The sequence below is a fragment of the Artemia franciscana genome, chromosome 21 (assembly GCF_032884065.1).
Source record: "Artemia franciscana chromosome 21, ASM3288406v1, whole genome shotgun sequence".
In the NCBI taxonomy this organism is placed as follows: Eukaryota; Metazoa; Arthropoda; class Branchiopoda; order Anostraca; family Artemiidae; genus Artemia; species Artemia franciscana.
In genome coordinates, this window is record NC_088883.1 from 834,765 (window position 1) to 857,348 (window position 22,584).

Consider the following 22,584-nt stretch of genomic DNA (forward strand, 5'->3'; position numbering starts at 1 on the left):
TCTTCACTACGGCTTGAATAGCATCTACTTACAATATTACGCCCTCCCCCCTCCCGTCAATAACAACGCCGTAGCAAAGCCCCTGCCCAAAACAGAAGACATTTTTAGAGGGGAAATTCCCGAAGTGGAAGCAAATTCTTATTAGTACTTCAACTTTTCATTGATACTGGCTTTGTATGAAAACATCTGCGCGTCAGACTCTGGCCTCTTTCCAACACGAATTCTTTGGTTGGGAACATCTTGTTGTAATAATGACTCGCACATTTTGGAAAGTCAGTGAATGTGGAATGTGGAATGATTTCACTTTTTCAGATGTGAGTTTCTGTTTTGTTTTTTTCTTCAGAGTATTGAAATATGGAATAACGAGTTTTGTGTCGTAGTCAAAAGACTTATATTGGGGGTAATATTTATATTAACGAACTATTCAGGTAGCTAAGAATAAAATTGTCGTAAGGTACGTGTGTTAATTACTAACAAAAACCTTCGAAAACAAATTAAAGTAACCAAGAATTGGAGAGCAACTAGGCCTCCTCCCCCACCCTTTTTTTTTATCAAAATCGTCCGATATAAACTATGAGAATACAATTTAGCAAAAAAAATAAAATAATATGCAAATTTTGTTTTATTTATTCATGTGCGGTGAGCCAGAATCAAAACATGCATTAATTCAAAAACGTTCAGAAATTAAATAAAAAAACGGTAAAATTCTAGTTAATTGGCTTCTTGCTATCTCGGAAAAGGTTAGGTTAGGAAAATGAAACTTTCAGGGATGGGTCTACAGGCTAAAGTATGTCCCGGGAAGATATTTTAAAGTACCCTCCTCCACTCTCTCTCCCTTTAGAGGGCCCTGAAATTTTCCCACATGACAGGTCTATATCTATTGAAATTTTGACAAAACAACATTTTACCTTAATTTTCAGTTACTAGTTGCTTTTTCTCCGCCTTTAGTTCTGAAAATGCAATTCCTGTTATTTGACTAGAATTTTGAGCCACTTCAATGTTTTCTTTCAAAATTTAGGAAATGTATTGGCATATCTTTAAAACCTTATAAAATGGAATTGAGCTAAATTATGAACCTGAAAACAATTTGGGTGTACTTCAATTAAGCAGAAGATCTATTTTGCAAGGTTTCATATTTATAACACACATATTTTTAAAGGTCATCAAATGTCAGGACCCTCTAGAGGGAGAAAGAGTAGAGGTAGTTGCTTCAAAATACCTTCCCAGGACATACTTTAGTTTGTAGATTCATCCCTGAAAGTTTCATTTTCGTACCCTGAACCCTTTCTGAGATAGCAAGAAGTCAATTAACTAGAATTTTACCAAAAAAACAAGTTTTTTTTAACTGCAAGTAAGGACAATAAAACTTAAAACGAACAGAAATTATTCCGTATATGAAAGGGGTTGTCCCCTCCTCAACACCTCGCTCTTTACACTAAAGTTTTTTATTGTTTTAAAAAGTAGAGTTGTGAGAAAGAGTCAAATTTTATTGTTCAGAGCAAGGCGTTGAAGAGGGGACAACCCCTTTCATATTCGGAACAATTTTTGTTCGTTTTAAGTTTTAATGTCGCATCCTACTTGCAGTTAAAAAAAAATTGGAAGTGTACATATATTTTTCGGGTAGGGTTGGGGGTGGAGGCTTCGTGGGAGGATCTTTCCATCAAGTGATTTTTGTGGGGAAAAGGAATTCTTCACGGAGAGGGGGACAGTTTTCTTGGCATAAATAAACGACCAAAAATTAAATATAAAATAGCAAGTCTTTTCAACTGAAATTAAGGAGTAACATTAAAACTTAATCAAAATGAAATTATCGCGTATATGAGGAGAGCTGCCCCCTACTCAATGCGCTCTTTACACTAATTGTTTTTAGAACTTTTGAAAAAGTTTATTATTCTAGTAAATGAAGTCATTCTTATATAATGGAACAAAACATCAACTTTTAGCGCAAAGAAAAGTATTGAGGAGGCGGCAACTCTATTCATATGCAGAATAGCTTCTGTTCGTTTTAAGGTTTTATGCTACTCCGTACTTTCAGTTTAAAAATCTTGTTTTTTTTTTTGTTTTGTTTTTTCATCTACCTGGACATATTTTGTTATGAAGTTTAATATGGAGGGTACAGTCTATTCCATGTAGAATTATGCACATATTATGGGATTGGCGATTGGACTTGCTAGAAGGAATTGGGCGTGGGAATTGGAGTGTAGGGGGAATTCCTGGTGCTTAACCTTCATACGATCCCAGTTTGATGGTTTACTATCATTTTATAATACTTGAATTCCTTTTATAGCTTCAAAAGTTTGTCATCCTACCATTTAAGCATCCATGCAAAGGATCAAAGGAAGGGCAAGTCGTTCCCAAGTGTCCTCGGAAGGGGTCTTGCGAGTGATTGACAGGTAATTAGAACTCCTTTTTTATTGCTACTTTAGGCGATTTTGAGCTGATTTTTTTTTTATGACTCTCGAGTTAAAAAGGAAAAAAATGTTGGTTTCACTTTTTCTGTATAAGCTTTACATACTGTGGAAAAAAAGAAATTAAGTTATTTTAGTTTGTTGAATAAAAATTTAGGGGATGGGAAATGACAGTATATTTTTTTTTAGTTCATCCTGCCAGTATTAAAAAAAAATGTTGGCTGCAAAATTGTTATATTTTTATTTTTAATGGTGCAAAAAATTATTTTTAATTTTCAACATTTTTCTTGCTAGAAGGTATGAAGTTGGCTCCAGAGGGTAGACTTTTGGATGTGTAGATCTTATAATCTACAACCATTACAGCAAATTTCTGATGTCTATCACAAATAGTTTGAAAGCAAAATCAGAAAAATACAATTTTAAAATGTGCTTGCATTTTATTTTATTTTACCCCTGCTTTCGGCTTAATAGCGTTGTTCATCAGCCAATAGAAAAAAGGCGGGATTCTTTCAAACAGTTCGTGGTAACGAACTGTAGTAAGGAGCGACCCGGCTCAATAGTAACCAAAACTCTAAAAAATTGAATTTTGATATCAATAGCTACATCAAAAGAATCGCATTTTAATGCTGATTTTAAATATATAAGTTTCATCAAGTTTAGTCTTACCCATCAAAAGTTACGAGCCTGAGAAAATTTGCCTTATTTAAGAAAATAGGGAGAAACACCCCCTAAAAGTCGTAGGATCTTAACGAAAATGACACCATCAGATTCAGCGTATCAGAGAACCCTACAATTGAAGTTTCAAGCTCCTATCTACAAAAATGTGGAATTTTGTATTTTTTGCCAGAAGACAAATCACGGGTGCGTGTTTATTTGTTTGTTTGTTTTTTTTTGTTTTTTTTCCCCAGGGGTCATCGTATCGACCAAGTGGTCCTAGAATGTCGCAAGAGGGCTCATTCTAAGGGAAATGAAAAGTTCTAGTGCCCTTTTTAAGTGACCAAAAAATTGGAGGGCATCTAGGCCCCCTCCCACGCTCATTTTTTTCCCAAAGTCAACGGATCAAAATTTTGAGATAGCCATTTTGTTCGGCATAGTCGAAAACCATAATAACTATGTCTTTGGGGATGACTTACTCCCCCACAATCCCTGGGGGAGGGGCTGCAAGTTACAAACTTTGACCAGTGTTTACATATAGTAATGGTTATTGGGAAATGCACAGACGTTTTCAGGGGGATTTTATTTTGTTTGGGGGTGGGGCTGAGGAGAGGGGGCTATGTTGGAGGATCTTTCCTTGGAGGAATCTGTTATGGGGGAAGAAAAATTCAATGAAAAGGGCGCAGGGTTCTCTAGCATTACTATAAGAAAACAATGAAAAATAAACATGAAAACTTTTTTTTCAAATGAAAGGAAGAAGTAGCATTGAAACTTAAAACGAACAGAGATAATTACGCATATGAGGGGCTCTAAAAATACTTTAGCATAAAGAGCGAGGTATTTAGGAGGAGATAAATACCTTGCTCTTTATGCTAAAGTATTTTTAGTAATTTCAACTATTTATTCTACGGCCTTTCTGATTCAGGGGTCATTCTTAAAGAATTGGGACAAAACTTACGATTTAGTGTAAAGAGCGAGGTATTAACGAGGGTACAAACCCCCTCGTATACGTAATAAAAATATAAGGCTATGAAAGTTTGTTACGTAAGTTAATTCTTAGGTTACGTGTATTTTTTACTAATAAAAACGTTCATTAAAAATTAAAAGTTCTAGTTGTCTTTTTAAGTAACCGAAAAATTGGAGGGCAACTAGGCCTCCTTCTCAACCCCTTATTTCTCAAAATCGTCTGATCAAAACTAAGAGAAAGCCATTTAGCCAAAAAAAGAATTAATATACAAGTTTCATTTTAATAATTTATGTGCAGAGAGCCAAAACCAAACATGCATTAATTCAAAAACGTTCAGAAATTAAATAAAAAAAAAACTAATTTTTTTAGCTGTAAGTAAGGAGCGACATTAAAACTTAAAACGAACAGAAATTACTCCGTATATGAAATGGGTTGTCCCCTCCGCAATCCCTCGCTCTTTACGCTGAAGTTTGACTCTTTGCCACAATTCTACTTTTTAAAACAATTAAAAGCTTTAGCGTAAAGAGCGAGGGATTGCGGAGGGGACAACCCATTTCATATACGGAGTAATTTCTGTTCGTTTTAAGTTTTAATGTCGCTCCTTACTTACAGCTAAAAAAATTAGTTTTTTTTTTATTTAATTTCCCCAAGGCTCGATTGAAACTGTCAACTTGTTGACAAGACATTTGAGCTATGAGAAAGAAAACTATCAACAAAAGGTGGCTGAGTTTAAAATACCGGTAATTGAAAATTAAATATACAAGTTTCAAGCTTTCTTCTCCAAAAGCTTGTAAAATTGCTTCCGATGGGTTACAAGTTCTGCATGTTCATGATTTGGAAGGACATTAACTTTTCGTCTAAGAGATATTAAACAGATGAGAATTTTTTTGGTGGGGAGGGGTGCTGGATGTGGGATTTTATTTCAGACAGGGAACACCTTTTATAAAAGGCTGATAACACGCAGAAGTTATTCATGATTTTCTATCATAGGAAAAATAGCATTGGACACAAATTAAGATGATTAACCTTAAAAGAAATAGATGTAAGGCAACTTAAAAATAATGTATTTCTTTTTCTAGCAGTTAATTATTGATGTGAGCTATATATCATATAGGTATGTAACAATAATAGATATTTGTGCAAAATTTACTCAGGGATGTAATTTGCCATGGGATAGGGGGGGGGGAGGAACTGTCCACTCCCGTACCCTAGTTTGTCCCCCAGCCGAAATTAGTGAGTACTTTTCTGTTATAGCGACTATGTATATAGAAGCTAAGTAGAACCGGTTTCTTCGTTAGTTTTTTCGGCTTAGCGTCAGACAAACTAAGACAAGTGACAGAATAGAAGGGAAATATATAATTTGTGCTATCTATTTGCCCATTATGGGGTTGGGGCAGAATTTTTTAATAGTGTGAAGTTAGAAAACAATTCTCACTGCGTAATATGCAGAATAATTGTACCTAACATATTTTGGATGCACACCCGCTATACTTTACCCCCATACTTTACACCCATTACAAACAGTGATATTCATGAATATGATACGAGGAATAGTGATAAATTGGCGATTGAGCTTAAGAGTTGCACAAGATCAGGATTTCGATTACAGTTATCTTGGAACTGCAGTCTGGAATTCTCTACCAGTGAGTATCAGGGTGGCTAAGCATCTTCTAGACTTTAAGAGAAAGTTAAAAGATTATTTAATAAAGAATGATTGAATTTGTATTTATTTATGAGGAGATAGGAGGTGGTAGGGAGGCCTGGTTGGTCGCGGGTGGTAAGGAGGAGCAGGTGGATGGGTGGTACTGAGGGAGTAGGATTGTTGGAATTTTGTTATTTATGGGGGGATATTGTGAAGGAGATTGATCTTTTTTTTTTTTTTTTTTTTTTTTTTTTTTTTTTTTTTTTGCTATTTATTACTTTATTTTTTGGTGTGTTTAGAAAATGGTTAATATTTATTACTGCACGCCAACAAAAACACAATGTTTTTCCATCAGTGCAGTAGATATGTAATGTAAATAGTTTTTTAATAATAAAGTATCATATCCCCCTGAATGAGCAAATATATAGCTCAAATTCGTTTCTGAAGTATTATATTTTATCATGTGTTGTGATATTTTATTAGGATTAGTCAGAGAAACGGGTTTCCGTATAGATATGCGCTATAACAGACAAGTACCATTTAGTTTCTTAAAAAATCATGTCAAAATTAAGACAAACCTGCCGAATTCAAGCATCCAGAGAAACATGTCATAGTTTTCTTTAGTATATTTTTGCCATTATGGTACTATATGGCTCATTTTTCATTTTTCACTGTCATTTTTATTTGATTAGGGAAAATTAGCTACAACTTCACCCCAATTTTGGTTTCAGATGGGCTACTTATAAACAAAGAATATACAACTATTTAACTCGTTATTCTCTCGGGACGTCATTTGTGGGAGAGGCATATGTCCCATAAATTATTGCATACTTTTGGTGTTTTCATTGAAAGAAATGAAAAAAGCCTCCCTTCTATATTTAGAAAGATTGCGCTTTGGTAAATTTGGAAACCGATTCTTTACTTACATAGGGGCAAGGTGAACTTTACCTAATGCCTTTTAAGGATATTTCCATATATTTTATCATCTCAATTGCAAATCCTCCCCCCCCCTTATTTATGTCAGTATATTGCCTATCTTCTTCATAATATTCAATCTTCTTCTTAATGTTTTATCACTATAAACGTCCTTATGAAATTTCAAATGAGTTCTATCTTTTTTGTGTTTTTATTTATTGCCCCTCCTGTATATCTGGATGCGGAGTTGGATGTTGTTATTTTAAGGTTTTAGTTAACTTGTGACATTAAATAAACAAATATATAAAATCAAAATTTAATGAAGCTTCAAAATATGAAACCTCCTCTTTTAGAATAACTGAAGAAAAACGTTCTGTTTTTTTTATTATAAGATTCTTTAGAAATGACTGTGCCACCTGGAAATGGGAATGTCAAAATTTTTTCTCAGTAGTATTTTGGCCCACTTCCAGACCAGTTTGCTGTGTCGCAATCTCTTTCGTGTTTTATTCATTAGTTTTTGGTAGAAAAACATGCATATTTCAACACCAATTATTCTGACAATATAATGATAATTGAGAAGGCAGTTCCTTGAAAGATTAAATAAAAAAAATCAAGTTCTTTGACTGAAAGTAAGTAGCGACATTAAAACTTAAAACGAACAGAAATTACCCCGTATATGAAAGGGGCTGTTCCCTCCTCAACGCCTCGCTCTTTATGCTAAAGTTTGACTCTTTCTCTCAACTCTACTTTTTAAAACAGTAAAAACATTAGCGTAAAGAGCAGGGTATTGAGGAGGGAACAGGCCTTTTCATATACGGGATAATTTATGTTAGTTTTAAGTTTAAATGTCGCTCCTTACTTTCAGTAAAAAAAACTTTTTTTTTATTTAATTTCTGAACGTTTTTGAGTTAATCCATGTTTTGATTTCGGCTCTCCACAGACGAATAGTTAAAATGAAATTTACGTAATTGTTTTTTTTTGGCTAAATGGCTTTCTCATAGTTTTGATCAAACGATTTTGAGAAAAAAGAAGCGGAGAAGGAGGCCCAGTCGCTTCCTTTTGGGTACTTAAAAATGGAACTAGAACTTTTAGTTTTTAACTAACGTTGTCATTAGTAAAAGATATACGTAACTTCCGAATTAGCTGATTTAACGAACTTCTATATTAATATGTTTTTATTATGTATATGAGGGGGTTCGCACTCTCGTCAATCCCTCGCTCTTTACACTAAAGCTTAAATTTTGTCCTAATTCCTTAAGAATGACCTCTGAATCACAAAGGCCGTAGAATAAATAGTTGAAACTACTAAAAATACATTAGCGTAAAGAGTGAGGTATTAGGAGGAGGTGAACCCCTTATAAGAGTAATATTTTCTGTTCGTTTTAAGTTTTAATGCTGCTCCTTACTTTCAGTTGAAAACTTTTTCATATTTATTTTTTCATTGTTTTTTTTTTAATAATGCTAGAAAATGCTGCGCCCCTTTCATAAAAATTTTCTTCCCCCATGAGAAATTCCTCCATGGAAAGTTTCCCCCACATAACCTCCTCTTCTCAACCCCTCTTCCCAACCAAAAATCCTCCTGAAAACGTCTGTATACTTCCCAATAACCATTACTATATGCAAACACTGGTCAAAGTTTGAAACTTGCAGCCCCTCCCATGGGGACTCTGGGGGAGTAAGCCGTCCCCAAAGACATAGTTATAAGGCTTTTTGACTATGCTGAATATAATGGCTATCTCAGAATTTCGATCCGACGACATTGGGAAAAAATGAGCGTGGCAGGGGGCCTAGGCTCCAATTTTTTTGGTCACTTAAAAAGGGCACTGGAACTTTTCATATCCGTTTGAAAGAGCCCTCTCGCGAAATTCTAGGACCACTAGGTCGATACAATCACCCCTGAAAAAAAAAAAAAAAAAAAAAAAAAAAAAAAAAAAAAAAAAAAAAAAAAAAAAAAAAAAAAAACACGCATCCGTGATCTGTCTTCTGGCAAAAAATGCAAAATTCCACATTTTTGTAGATGGGAGCTTGAAACTTGCTCAACATGGTTCTCTGATATGCTGAATCTGATGGTGTAATTTTTGTTAAGATTCTATGACTTTTGAGGGGTTTTCCCCCTATTTTCTAAAATAAGGTAAATTTTTTCAGACTCGTAACTTTGGATGGGTAAGACTAAACTTGATGAAACTTATATATTTAAAATGGGCATTAAAATGCAATTCTTATGATGTAACTATTGGTATCAAAATTCCGGTTTTTAGAGTTTTGGTTACTATTGAGCCGGGTCGCTCCTTACTACAGTTCGTTACCACGAACTGTTTGAAAATCAAATAGGTTTGACCAGGCTACCGAAGAACTCATTTTAGTTTTACAATAAAGCTATTAAAGTTAAGTTGGAAAATCTAATATAACAAAAACAGTAAAAAAAAAAATTGGAGTCGTTCCCGTAATTTTAGGATCAATAGTGGGTTATACAAAATAATGCTGTTTTATTCATGAGTAGGACAGAGGAGACCAAATTGGACAAATATATGTGTTTGAAAAGCAGATTTTAAAGATATAAAATTTCTCGAGAATAAAAAATAAAAATTTTGGAATTAGTGCACCCTGATCGCAAGAGCCATTTAGACAAGAGCGATGATGACTTAATACATATAAGACAAGAATTTCCAGAAACGTCCGAAAGTTTGAAATAACATTATTTTTAGTTTTTCGTACGATTTATTTGCAATATAAAAATCAAACAGGTTCAACCAGGCTACCGAAGTATTTGTTTATATATGTGTTGGTATATGTAATCAAAAGAGAGATTTGAGCACTCCAAAAAACGGCGGAAGATATATTAGGTGTTTTTCCAAGAAATTGAAAGATGACAGATTACCAAAGATGGTCCTTGTGGGCCTACCATCAAGGGCTAAACAAGAAGCTAGTCGTCCTTAAATTAGCCAGGAGGTTATAAGGAAAAATACTATGAAAATTAAAAAGTACTTATGTCTTATAGCCACGAGACCCAAGAAGTGAAGTTGGGTTAATTAAAATGAAACGGTATTTACTTCATAAAATGCAGAATAATTGCTGTTAAAACATTTTGTATGCAGACCCACAATGCTTTACCCAAAAACCCGTCCACTAATTTGCGATTGTTTCCAGGTATTCTCGCAATGCATCTCTGATATGAACTCCTTTACCTGTAAATTGAATCTACTGTGACGAAACAAAAACTGGAAAAACAAGTTACGGGTGGGAAAACGCATTGAGAATATATAATTTGGTGTATAAATTTGCACATCACGGGGGGGGGGTTAAAGTATAGCGTGACTGCATGAAAAGTGTGTTAGCTACAATTATTCTGCATATTATGAAGTAGAATTGTTTTCTAACTTCCCGCTGTCCAAATACTTTACTTTCCCTCCTAGTGTACAAATATGTGTACATTAGTACAATTATATCACAAATCATATCAGTCCAATGTGCTATTAAATAAAAAAAAAAGTTTTTTTTTAACTGAAAGTAAGGAGAGAAATTAAAACTTAAAACGAACAGAAATTACTTCGTATATGAAAGGGGCTGCTTCGTCATCAACGCCCCACTCTTTACGCTAAAGTTTGACTCTTTCTCTCAACTCTTCTGTTTAAAAGAGTAAAAAACTTTAGCGTTAAGAGTGGGGCGTTGATGAGGAAGCAGCCCCTTTCATATACGAAGTAATTTCTGTTCGTTTTAAGTTTTAATGTCGCTCCTTACTTTCAGTTAAAAAACTTGTTTTTTTTTATATTTAATTTCTGAACGTTTTTGAATCAATGCATGTTTTGATTTTGGCTCTCCGCAGAGGAATAATTAAAACGAAATTTGCACATTTTTTTTTTTTTGGCTAAATGGCTTTCTCATAATTTTGATCAAATGATTTTGAGAAAAAAAGAGCGGGGGAGGAAGCCTAGTTGCCCTCCGATCTTTTGGTTATTTAAAAAGGCCACTAGAACTTTTAATTTTTTACGAATCTTTTCATTAGTAAAAGATATACGTAACTTATAAATTAGCTTACGTAAAGAACTTTTGTATTCTCATGTTTTTGTTGCATATATGAGGGGGTTCTTCCCCTCGTCATTACCTTGCTCTTTACACTAAAGCTTAAATTTTGTCCCGATTCATTAAGAATGACCTCTGAATCACAAAAGCCGTAGAATAAATAGTTGAAATTACTAAAAATACTTTAGCGTAAAGAGCGAGGTATTAGGAGGAAGTGAGCCCCTCGTGTGGGTAATAATTTCTGTTCGTTTTAAGTTTTAATGCTGATCATTACTTCCAGCTGAAAAAAAAACTTTTATATTTATTTTTCATTGTTTTTTGTTTTAATAATGCTAGTAAATTCTGCGCTCCCTTCATGGAAATTTTCTTCCCCCATGACAAATTCCTCGATGAAAAGTTCCCCGAGTACATCCCCCGTTTCTCAACCCCTCCCCCAACCAAAAAATCCTCCTGAAAACGTTTGTACACTTCCCAATATCCATTGCTGTATGTAAGCTCTGATCAAAGTTTGTAACTTGTAGCCCCTCCCATGGGGACCATGGGGGAGTAAGTCGTCCCCAAAGACATAGTTATAAGGTTTTTCGACTACGCTGAATAAAATGCCTATCTCGGAATTTGGATCCGTTGACTTCGGGAAAATAATTAGCGCGGGAGGGGGCCTAGGTGCCCTCCGATTTTTTTGGACACTTAAAAAGGTCCAAAAAGGTTCAGGTTCTGGCAAAAAAACACAAAATTCCACATTTTTGTAGATAGGATCTTGAAACTTCTATAGTAGGGTTCTCTGATACGCTGAATGTGATGGTGTGATTTTCGTTAAGATCCTATGTCTTTTAGGGGGTGTTTCCCCCTATTTTCTAAAATAACGCAAATTTTCTCAGGCTCGTAACTTTTGATGGGTACGACTAAACTTGATGAAACTTATATATTTAAAATCAGCATTAAAATGTAATTCTTTGGATGTAGCTATTGGTATCAAAATTCCATTTTTTAGAGTTTTGGGTTCTATTGAGCCGGGTCGCTCCTTACTACAGTTCGTTACCACGAACTTTTTGATGTCAGCCATCACTTGTTTTCCACTGAGCATAAGCTAATTGTCTCTTAAAATAGACAGTTGAAACCGGTTTGTTCTCGGGTTTTAGACAGTGTAATTCTTGAGTGTTGTTGCTCTAACAGATAAGTACCGAAAGTGATGAAGAGCGAATGTGGTAATTAAAGGGACATTAGCCTGGTGTCTGAAGGTATCAAGTTACTTAGTAATATATCTTTTAGACTGAGAGATGCTGTAGACAAAGTTTCAAGAGAAGAACAGTGCGGGTTACGGAAAGATAGAGGATGTGTTGACCGAATGGTCACTCTTAAGGAGGCCCTATACGACCAATCATTTTGTCAAAAGCTTCCATCAATCGATTGATTTTAGCATGATTGACCGCCTTGGAGCCTGTTCAACACCTGAGTCAAGCATTGACGGCGATTGATAGAAAGTTTGACTCAATCATTTTGGTCAAAAGCAGTGTGTTATATTAGCTTTGGTCAAGATTGAAGGGTTGATTGAAAAGTTGATTGAAGATCAATTAAAGCACCCGTCAATCAATTGACGGAAACTTTTGATCAAAATGATTCATCGTATTGGGCCTCCTTTAGGTTGATAATTGAGGAGTGCCTGAGTCGATAAACATATTTACTCCTCAGTTTTATAGATGATGAGCAAGCGTTTGATTCTGTTGAAAGGAGTTGTCTCCGTCTCCTTCTCAACGCCTCGCTCTTTACGCTAAAGTTTTTTTTTATTGTTTTAAAAAGTAGAATTGTGAGAAAGTCAAACTTTAGCGTTAGAGTGAGGCGTTGAGGAGGGGACAACCCCTTTCATATACAGAATAATTTCTGTTCTTTTTGAATTTTAATGTCGCTCCTAACTTACAGTTAAAAAAAACTTGGTTTTATTTATGTATTATTAAATCAGGAGTTAGTGAGATCCTATCCTACTCTATTTTATATGGATCATTGGGATGAACTTTGTCTTGAGGAGCTCAGTAAAGACAGTGGGAGAACACGGAATCAAATAAGGGAAGAAAAACTTTCCTGAACTTAGATTATGCTGATGATTTCCGGCAAATCATTTCCACGGATGGGAGGATTTCTGGAGTGATTTGAAAAATTATTATAACTCTCTGTCAGCTGAAAGTTTGCTAAGGACGGGTGAAACTTCTGTAAAACATTTTATGGGAGATTTTTCATGGAGGCTTAGCCAGATTTACCGGCATTATTTTAAAAGATCAGAAATTAACTAAAAAATAAATAATATTTTCAACTGAAAGTAAAGCAACATTAAAATTCGAGACGAACATATATTATTCCTAGAAGGGGTTGCCTTCCTCCTCAATCCCTTCCTCACTGTGCTGAAGTTTCCCAATTTCTTAAGAATGAATCCTGAAACACAAGGGCAGTTTGATTAGTATATTCAGCTTTTTTAAAAGTAATAAAAATTTTAGCTTGAAGAGAAAAGGTACTGAGCAGGGGGGGGGGGGTAACCCTTTCATATACGGATTAATTTCTGTTCGTTTTGAGTTTTAATGTTGCTCCTTACTTTCAATTGAAAAACCTGATTTTTTCATTTAATTGGACATTGAATCCAAGTGTGATTAAATATTAAATATGCGGAGTAACGCCGGAGGGAGGGGATGGGGAGGACTTTTTCTTATTGAGTACACTTTACTATAACTGAACTTTAGTAGAGCCCCACTGAGCTGTAAATGTTTATTGATTTATGTTTTGTGAACCAGTAAAACATGACTGTCAACAACATTTTTGTGCTTTTTCAGTCGTGGAATAGTCTCACCTTTCATCGAAAAGAATTCGAATTTCTAAGAAGAAGAACAATGTCTATTGAAAAAGTCAAAAATAGAGAACAATGATGATGACACCATGTTGTTAGGAGAGAAGAAGAGACTCACCGACACCCAATGAGATATCGGGTATCGTTCTCTGCTATTTTCTCAAAAAAAGAAGTTCCACCATTTCCATTTTAACTAGGCATTACCAGTTTTACCTAGATTTAACCTAGTTTACCTACATTTAACCTAGGTTACCAGTTTTGTGTGACACTTGCAACTGTGAGAATAAGTCTCAATTTAAAAGTGTTCTTATTGAAGAGAAACGTTAGCAGAGAGTAGATTATTTGTAAAAATAGATATTGCAGTTCTCTATGTGATTACACCTTGAATTGAAAGTAAACGCATTTAAGGGCCTACACAGAGAGATCGTGAATGAGGAGGAAATAGTGAGGGATTCCGATATGATCTTTAACCTTTTATCCTAGAATTAAATTATATTTTCTGATTTTTATGCCTAACGGGGGAAATCCCAAATAATTTCTATCAAAATAAAATATAAAATTACTAGTGAAATAGTTGTTGCGAATTTGCCCTTGGTTTTCCGTCAGAAAAATAATTTGGATGCTAAAAGAATTTTGTTTTATTGAAAGAAATTTAAATGGGAAACCTAGAGTGCAAAAGGTTGACCTTTTGCACTCACAGAATGTGTGCGCATTCATGGGTAATCGATTAGTTAAAGCATAGTACTGTAACTTATAGGTCAAATTTTTAAATTTTGAAAATTTTTCATTGCAAACAATTTTTTTTAATTAATGCACACACCATCTAGATAAGATCTATCATTTTTATGACACTTGGTATTAACCAAGTGACATATAGCGATCGCAAATTCTGTCGGTCTGTGGGTCTGTCTGTCGGTCCCGGTTTTGCTAGTTTAGGCATTTCTAGATAAGCTAGGATGATGAAATTTGGCAGGCGTATCAGGGACCAGACCAGATTAAATTAAAAAACGTTTTCCCCGATTCGAGCACCTGGGGGGGGGGTGGAGTGAGGGGAAGGTTGATTCGGAAAAATTAGAAAAAATTAGGTATTTTTAACTTACGAACGGGTGATCGGATCTTAATGAATTTGATATTTAGAATGATATCATGTCTCAAAGCTTATATTTTAAATCCTGACTGGATCCGGTGAAATTGGGGGGGGGGGAGAGTTGAAGGGGGAAACCTATAATCTTGGAAAACCCTTCAAGTGGAGGGATCGGGATGAAACTAGGTTAGGAAAATAAGCAAAAGTCCTAGATACGCTATTGACATAACCAGAACGGATCTGCTCTCTTTGGGGGAGTTGGGGGGGGGGAGGTTTAATTCCGACAAATTAGAAAAAATGAGGTATTTTTAACTTACGAAGGAGTGATCAGATCTTAATGAAATTTGATATTTAGAAGGATCTTGTGCTTCAGATCTCTTTTTCCAAATCCTGACCAGATCTGGTGATATTGGGGGGAGTTGGAGGGGAAACCGGAAATCTTGGAAAATGTGAAAATTGCGGTATCTTTATCTTATGAATGGGTGATCATATCTTAATGAAACTTGATATAATGAAATATTTTATGTCACAGATGCTCCATTTTCAATTCGAATCGGATGTGGGGACATAGGGGGTAAATAAGCAAAAGTCCTAGATACGTTATTGACATAATCAGAACAGATATGATCTCATTGGAGGAGTTGGGGGGGGAGGTTTAATTCCGAAAAATTAGAAAAATCGAGGTATTTTTAACTTACGAATGAGTGATCAGATCTTAATGAAATTTGATATTTAGAAAGATCTTGTGCTTCAGAGCTCTTATTCTAAATCATGACCAGATCTGGTGATTTTGAGGGGAGTTGGAGGGAGAAACCGGAAATCTTGGAAAATGTGAAAATTGCGGTATCTTTATCTTATGAATGGGTGATCAGATCTTAATGAAACTTGATATAATGAAATATTTTATGTCTCAGACGCTCCATTTTCAAATCGAATCGGATCTGGGGACATAGAGGGTTGGAGGGGGGAAACAGAAATCTTGGAAACCATAAATCTTGGAAAAAGCTTAGAGTGGAGAGATGAGGATGAAACTTGATGGGAAGAATAAGCACTGGTTCTAGATACGTGATTGACATAATATGAATGGATCCACTCTCTATGGGGGAGTTGGGGGGGGGGTGTTAATTCGGAAAAATTAAAAAAATTAAGGTATGTTTAACTTAATAACGGGTGACCGGATCTTAATGGAATTTGATATATAGAAGGAACTCGTATCTCAGAGCTCTTATTTTAAATCCCGCCCAGATGTGGTGACATTGGGGGGAGTTGGAGGGGGAAACCGGAAATCTTGTGAAACGCTTAGAGTGGAGAGATCGGGATGAGACTTGGCGGGTAGAATAAGCAAATATCTTAGATACGTGATTGACGTAACCGGACTGGATCTGCTCTCTTTGGGGGAGTTAGGGGAGGGGGGGGGAGTCCAGTGCTTTGGTGACTTTGGTGCTTCTGGACGTGCTAGGACGATGAAAACTGGTAGGCGTGTCAGGGACCTGCACAAATTGACTTGATAAAGTCGTTTTCCCCGATTGGACCATCTGGGGGGCTGGAGGGAGAGGGAAAATTAGAAAAAATGAGGTATTTATAACTTACTAGTGGGAGATCGGATCTTAATGAATTTTAATATTTAGAAGGACCTCGTCTCTCAGAGCTCTTATTTTAAATCGTGACCGGCATTAAGCCTCTGATTTTCCTTTTAAATCAATCTATTGGTTCTTAGAATTTTGCTAGAGCTCATGCCATATGAGCTCTTGGCTCTTCCGGCCTCTTCGCAAGTGCCATATGAGCTCTTAGCTCTTGTTTAAATAACTATCACAAGCTTCGCTGAGCCTAACTCGTATTTTGGGGTCAAAACAAAAAATAGAAAAGTTTAAAAAGGTTGAAAGGCTAAAACCATAAAAAAGGTTTCAAGATGCTTATGCATACATAAATGGCAAAATAATTCACCGTCGTTTTAGCAAAATTTCCGAAAGATAACGGTTAAATAAAAGATTAAAAAACATGTATACAGTTACACGGGCCATAGCATGCCATGAAAATTAAAACAGATTAGACTGGCAAATTCAAAAAAGGCCAATTAAAGCTCAAAAGGAGGAGATTAGCGAATATTTATAAACCTCAAGGAGTAAATTAGTTGAATGTTTTGTTAATATTTTGACTGACATAAAGACAATTTGATTTCGTGTTTTGTTGAAAAATTGAAAAAAATTGAAAAAATGAAAAATTGAAAAAAAGTTGAAAAATAAGATAGGAACAGCCTGAGAGACGGTCCAGGATGGATCAGGACTGAGTAAGGAGGCTCTTTTGAGGGAATTATTATCCATGAAAAGGTTTTGTACTATATTTTTTTGGAAAACAAAGGCACAAATTACCACTCCTGCTTAAGTCCTTCTAAACTAAATGTTTTTTATAAGAAAAAAATGGAAATTTATCTTCTTAAAAATTTATTTGCAAGGCTCTTCTTTGAGTAGATTTAATAGTATCTGAATTCCCACGAAATGTGATGATGCCAAACCGGAGAAGCACATTGAAGATGTGGATGCACAAATTAGGTATAGATCCTTAACGAATCTGATGGGGGACACAAATTTTATTCAGGAGCTTAAGCAAAGGCAATGGTGCTTTAGGATACTATTGTTAATATGGAAATTCCATTTTAAATAAGAAGAGACTTTGACAACAAAAAGTTTCAGGGAGGACCCAGAAATATCAGGAAGTATAGGACTAAGGAAAAGTGAGGGGATTCAAGGAAATACATTGGCATTATCGTAAATTTAGAAGGGTTTACTTTCGTGTGTTATTCCAAGGCATCATAAAATTTCTTTTGAAGGTTTCAGATACCATGAAATTATCAGACAATTTCTATGCCTCGGGAATTTCTTATCGATGCTGTTGATTATAATTGAAAAAGGAAAGCGATCTCGGAGAGTACCTTGGGATGCTCAACTGGGGACAGGCAGGGAAATGGAATAATGAATCCTGCTCTAAACAACTTGTGATCCATTTGATTTGAAAGATGAGCCCCAACTCCCCCAGGAAAAGGTCACTGTCGAGAGACCTTTAAAGGGTGATCCTTTCGAGGAACCTTTAAAGGGGAACTTCAGGTTTGGACACCTTCAAATCTGCTGCGATTCTAATTTGCCCTTTTTGCTTTCTTTTTTTTTAATAGCTATGATTTTAGAAAATTTTGATTCTAATTATTTCAGGGAGTTATTTATGCATATTTACCTAGTTTTTGTGGGTTATTTATATTGGAGGGTAAAAAGTTAAAAATACTCCAAGGTTCTAAGTTTTGTTTTGCCATGAATGACCTTACAATAAATAAATGCCTCACAAAGGTCCTGCAATCAAACAGTACCGGGTTTACCTAATTATCAGTTGTCTGCGAGACACTATCAGTTGATCTTGAATTTGTTCAGCTATTGGCTTCTTTCAATATTAAAATAGGTAGAAAGGTGTCTTTTGCTGTAAGTAGGTTGGAAAGAATATTTTCTTGTGGGTAGGATGTATGACCTAGCTTAGTTTTATACCATATTCCGACCATTTATGGAGTAGTTTGGGACATTCGACTTTCTTTTATGGGTTAAGGTATATACTCCCTCTTAAAATAAAATGTCTTAAAATGACGTAGTGGGAGCCCCGCATTAGGGAGAGGAGGTTTTGGTAATATTAATGTTATATTTGGATTCACAATGGATTTCTGTACGATAACTGAACTTTAGTGGAGCCCCCACTGAGCTGTAAATGTCCATTGATGTATATTTTGTGAACCAGTAAAACATGACTGTTTGCAACATTTTTGTGCTTTTCTAGTCATGGAATAGAGTCTCACCGTTCATTGAAAAGAATTCAAATTTCGAAGAAGAAGATCAATGTCGATTGAAAAAGTCAAAAATGGATAACAGTGATGATGGCTGCATGTTATTAAGAGAGAAGAAGAGACTCACCGACACCCAATGAGATACCAATAATCCATGGCGATGTAGAATATAAGGTTGTTGACATAAATCGGGAACAGTTTTTTTTATCACTATTATTATAAGTAAAGGCTTATTGAGTGTCTTAGATGGGAACCCCGCATTAAGGAGAGGAGGTTTTGGTAAAATCAATGTTTTATTTGGATTCAAAGTGGATTTCTGACTTTACAATTGTGTCTATTTCTTAGCTAGACCTTTCTTAATTACCTATAAAATAAACAATTCTTACTTCATCATCTGCTGAATAAATGTAGCTAACACATTTTGCATGCAGATCTGCTATTCTTTAATCCTCCTATAATTTTCACTGCATTTTCCCACCCGTAACTTGTTTTTCCAATTTTTGTTTCGTCACAGTTAATTCAATTTACAGGTACACAGGTTGAAACAAGGGAGACGCATTGCGAGAATAGCTGAAAAATCAATAATTTGAGATGAAAATTTTCTCAAATGGAGGGGGGGGGGTTAATGAAAGTATAGTGGATCTGCATGCAAAATGCGTTAGCTACAAGTATTCATCTTATTATGAAGTAAGGGTGTGTTTGTTTGATATTCCATTTTAAATTAGAAGAAATTGTGACAACAATTTATTTAAAGGTGACTCAGGACTTTCAGGAGGTATATTATTAATGAAAAGAGAGGAAAATAGTGAAAGGAACACATATAAAGTTCATTAAGTTTAATTTTACCTATCAATGGCTACGAGCCTGAGAAAATTTGCCTGATTGTCGAAAAAAGGGAAAAGACCCCCTAAAAGTCATATAATGTACATAAAAATTACATAATCAGATTCAGCGTAACAGAGAACCCTACTATACAGGTTTCAAGCTCATATGTGCAAAAATGCGGAATTTTGTATTTTTCGTCCGAAGAAAGATCACGGATGCGTTTTTTTTGTTTTCTTTTTCTTTAGGAGTAATAGTGTCAACCAAATGGTCCTAGAACAGAGTGAGAGGAAATTAAAACTTCGAGCGCCCTTTTTAAGTGATTGAAAGAATTGGAAGGCAGTTAGGCCCCCTCCCTCGCCCCTTTTCCCCCAAAACGTCTGATTAATATTTTGAGATGGTCGTTTTGTTCATCATAGTTCAAAGGCCCAGTAACTATGCCTTTGGATATAACATGACCCCCCACAGCCCCAAGAGCAAGGTTCTTAATCTCAGTTTTTTAATCTCATCTCAACTTTTCTCTCATTCTAACACTTCAAAGCTGTATCGAATCCAATTTTTCCGACAGCTTATTGTTTGAAACACGGTTAGTCTGACAGGTCCTTTTTTTATAATTAAATAAAAAAGAACATGTTTTTTGAAGTGAAAGTAAGGAGCGACATTAAAACTTAAAATGAACAGAAATTACTCCGTATTTGAAAGGGGCTTTCCCCCTCCTCTACGCCCCGCTCTACGCTAAAGTGTTTTATTGTTTTAAAAAGTTGAGTTGTGAGAAAGAGTCAAACAATCCTAAATAAATAAGACAAAACAAAACGAAATGAAAACAAATAAAATAAATCGAAAACAGCAGTCAAACTTTAGCGTAAACAGTAAGGTATTAAGAAAGGGACACCTCTTAATAAACGGAATAATTTTTGTTCGTTTTGAGTTTAAATGTTACCACATATTTTCAGTTGAAAAAACTTGTTCTTTTATTTAATTTTTGACCGTTTTTCTAATAATGCCGGTAAATCTGGATCACCCTCCATGAAATATTTTCCCCTCACATCGAGCCTCTCTTTTCTGTACCTCCCCCCTACCATAAAATTGCTTGCGGACGATTTTTCCTAAAAAATTGTCCTTAACATACTTACATTTGAAAAAAAAAAAAATTTCTAATCACTTTCTCTGTCACTCCGGAAATTCCCCCTTCTGTGAAAATCTTCCCAGGAAGTCCAAATACACTGAAAATAGCCTCTCCTCAAAACCTCACTCTTTACGCTAAATTTGAATTCTTTAAGATCCACTCCTGAAACACAAGGGCTGTTTAGTTAAGAATAATAAGCCTTTTTTTTAATGTTGTTAAAAAAAACTTTAGCATAAAAAGTGAGGTCATGAAGAGGGGAACAGCCCCCCTCATATAAATGATAATTTAAGCTCGTATTAAGTTTCATGCTGCTCCTTACTTTCAGCTGTAAAAATTTGTTTTTGTTTAATTTTTGGAGAAGGAAAAGCACATAGCGATTTTTGGAGAACTGTTTCAAACAGTTCCTGGTAACGAACTGTAGTAAGGAGCGACCCGGCTCAATTGTAAACAAAACTCTAAAAAACGGAATTTCGTTGCTAAAAGATACATCTAAAGAATCAGATTTTTATGCTGATTTTAAATATATAAGTTTCATCAAATTTAGTCTTTGTCATAAAAAGTTACGAGCCTGAGAAAATTTGCCTTATTGTGGAAAATAGGGGGAAACACCTCCTAAAGGTCATAGGATCTTAACGAAAATCACACCATCGAATTCAGCATATCAGAGAACCCTGTAGAAAATTCAAGGTACAATCTACAAAAATGCGGAATTTCATATTTTTTGCCAGAAGACAGATCACGGGTGCGTGTTTATTTGTTTGTTTGTTTTTTTCTGTTTTTTTTTTGTTTTTTTTTTCCCAGGGGTCATCTTATCGACCAAGTGGTCCTAGAGTGTTGCAAAAGGGCTCATTCTAACGGAAAGAAAAAGTTCTAGTGCCCTTTTTAAGTGACCAAACAAATTGGAGGGCACCTAGGCCCCCTTTCACGCTCATGTTTTTCCCAAAGTCAACGGATCAAAATTTTGAGATAGCCATTTTGTTCCGCATAGTTGAAAACCATAATAAATATGTCTTTGGGGATGACTTACTACCCCACAGTCCCTGGGGTTGGGGCTGCAAGTTACAAACTTTGACCAATGTTTACATACGGTAATTGTTATTGGGAAGTGTACCGACGTTTTCAGGGGGATCTTTTGGGTTTGGGTGTGAGGTTGAGGGGACAGGGCTATGTGGGAGGATCTTTCCTTGGAGGAACATTTCCTGGGGAAAAGAAATTCAATAAAAAGGGCGCAGTATTTTCTAGCATTACTATTAAAAAAAAACAATGAATATATAAACATGAAAAAGTTTTTTCAATTGAAAGTAAGAAGTAGCATTAAAACTTAAAAACAAACAGAGATTATTACGCATATGAGGGGTTCTAAAAATACTTTAGCATAAAGAGCGAGTTATTTAGGAGGAGATAAATACTTCGCTCTTTATGCTAAAGTATTTTTTGTAATTTCAACTATTTATTCTACGGCCTTTCTGATTCAGGGGTAATTCTTAAAGAATTGGGACAAAACTTGAGATTTAGTGTGAAGAGCGAAGCATTAACGAGGGGACAAACCCCTCATATATATAATTAAAAATATAAGAATATAAAAGTTTGTTACGTAAGTTAATTCTTAAGTTACGTATTTTTTTTTTACTAATAACAGCGTTCGTTAAAAATTAAAAGTTCTAGTTGCCTTTTTAAGTAACCGAAAAATTGGAGGGTAGCTAGGCCTCCTTCCCTACCCTTTATTTCTCAAAATCGTCTTATCAAAACTAAGAGATTGCCATTTAGCCAAAAAAAAAGAATTAATATGCAAATTTCATTTTAGTAATTTATGTACGGAGAGCCAAAATCAAACATGCGTTAATTCAAAAATATTCAGAAATTAAATTAAAAAAAACTAGTTTTTTTAACTGAAAGTAAGGAGTGACATTAAAACTTAAAACGAACAGAAATTACTCCGCATATTAAATGAGTTGTCCCCTCCACAATTCCTCGCTCTTTACGCTAAAGTTTGACTCTTTGCCACAATTCTACACAATAACACAGCGATTGTGGGAAGACAGCGATTGTGGGAAAACTGATTAAACTCTTCTATAATAAAGGTGGTCAGAGTGAATATGGTAATTATAGTGGGATTAGCCTGGTTTTTTGGAAGTAAATTACTTTAGTATTATTGCTCTTTGATTCGTACAGAAGTGACCGAGGTATCTCAAATTCTTTAATCCTTCACTTTTTTTTAATAACTAGTTTTGTGTTAAATCCTGAGCTTAGCAGTATTGCGCTCATTCCCCGTTTCTATGGATCGTTTTTACGAGAGAGT

At 35.2% G+C, this 22,584-nt stretch overlaps 1 long non-coding RNA gene across 3 annotated transcripts in view; it reads left to right on the plus strand.

Moving 5' to 3' along the window:
• The first annotated feature begins 217 nt into the window (after positions 1-217).
• Positions 218-22,584, plus strand: part of LOC136041041 (uncharacterized) — a 38,048-nt gene continuing 15,681 nt past the window's right edge. For all 3 annotated transcript variants that reach the window (XR_010620953.1, XR_010620951.1, XR_010620952.1), the window contains exons 1-4: positions 218-314; positions 2,288-2,393; positions 13,423-13,575; positions 18,331-18,511. This is a non-coding gene — a long non-coding RNA (uncharacterized LOC136041041). The remainder of the gene's footprint in view (positions 315-2,287; positions 2,394-13,422; positions 13,576-18,330; positions 18,512-22,584) is intronic.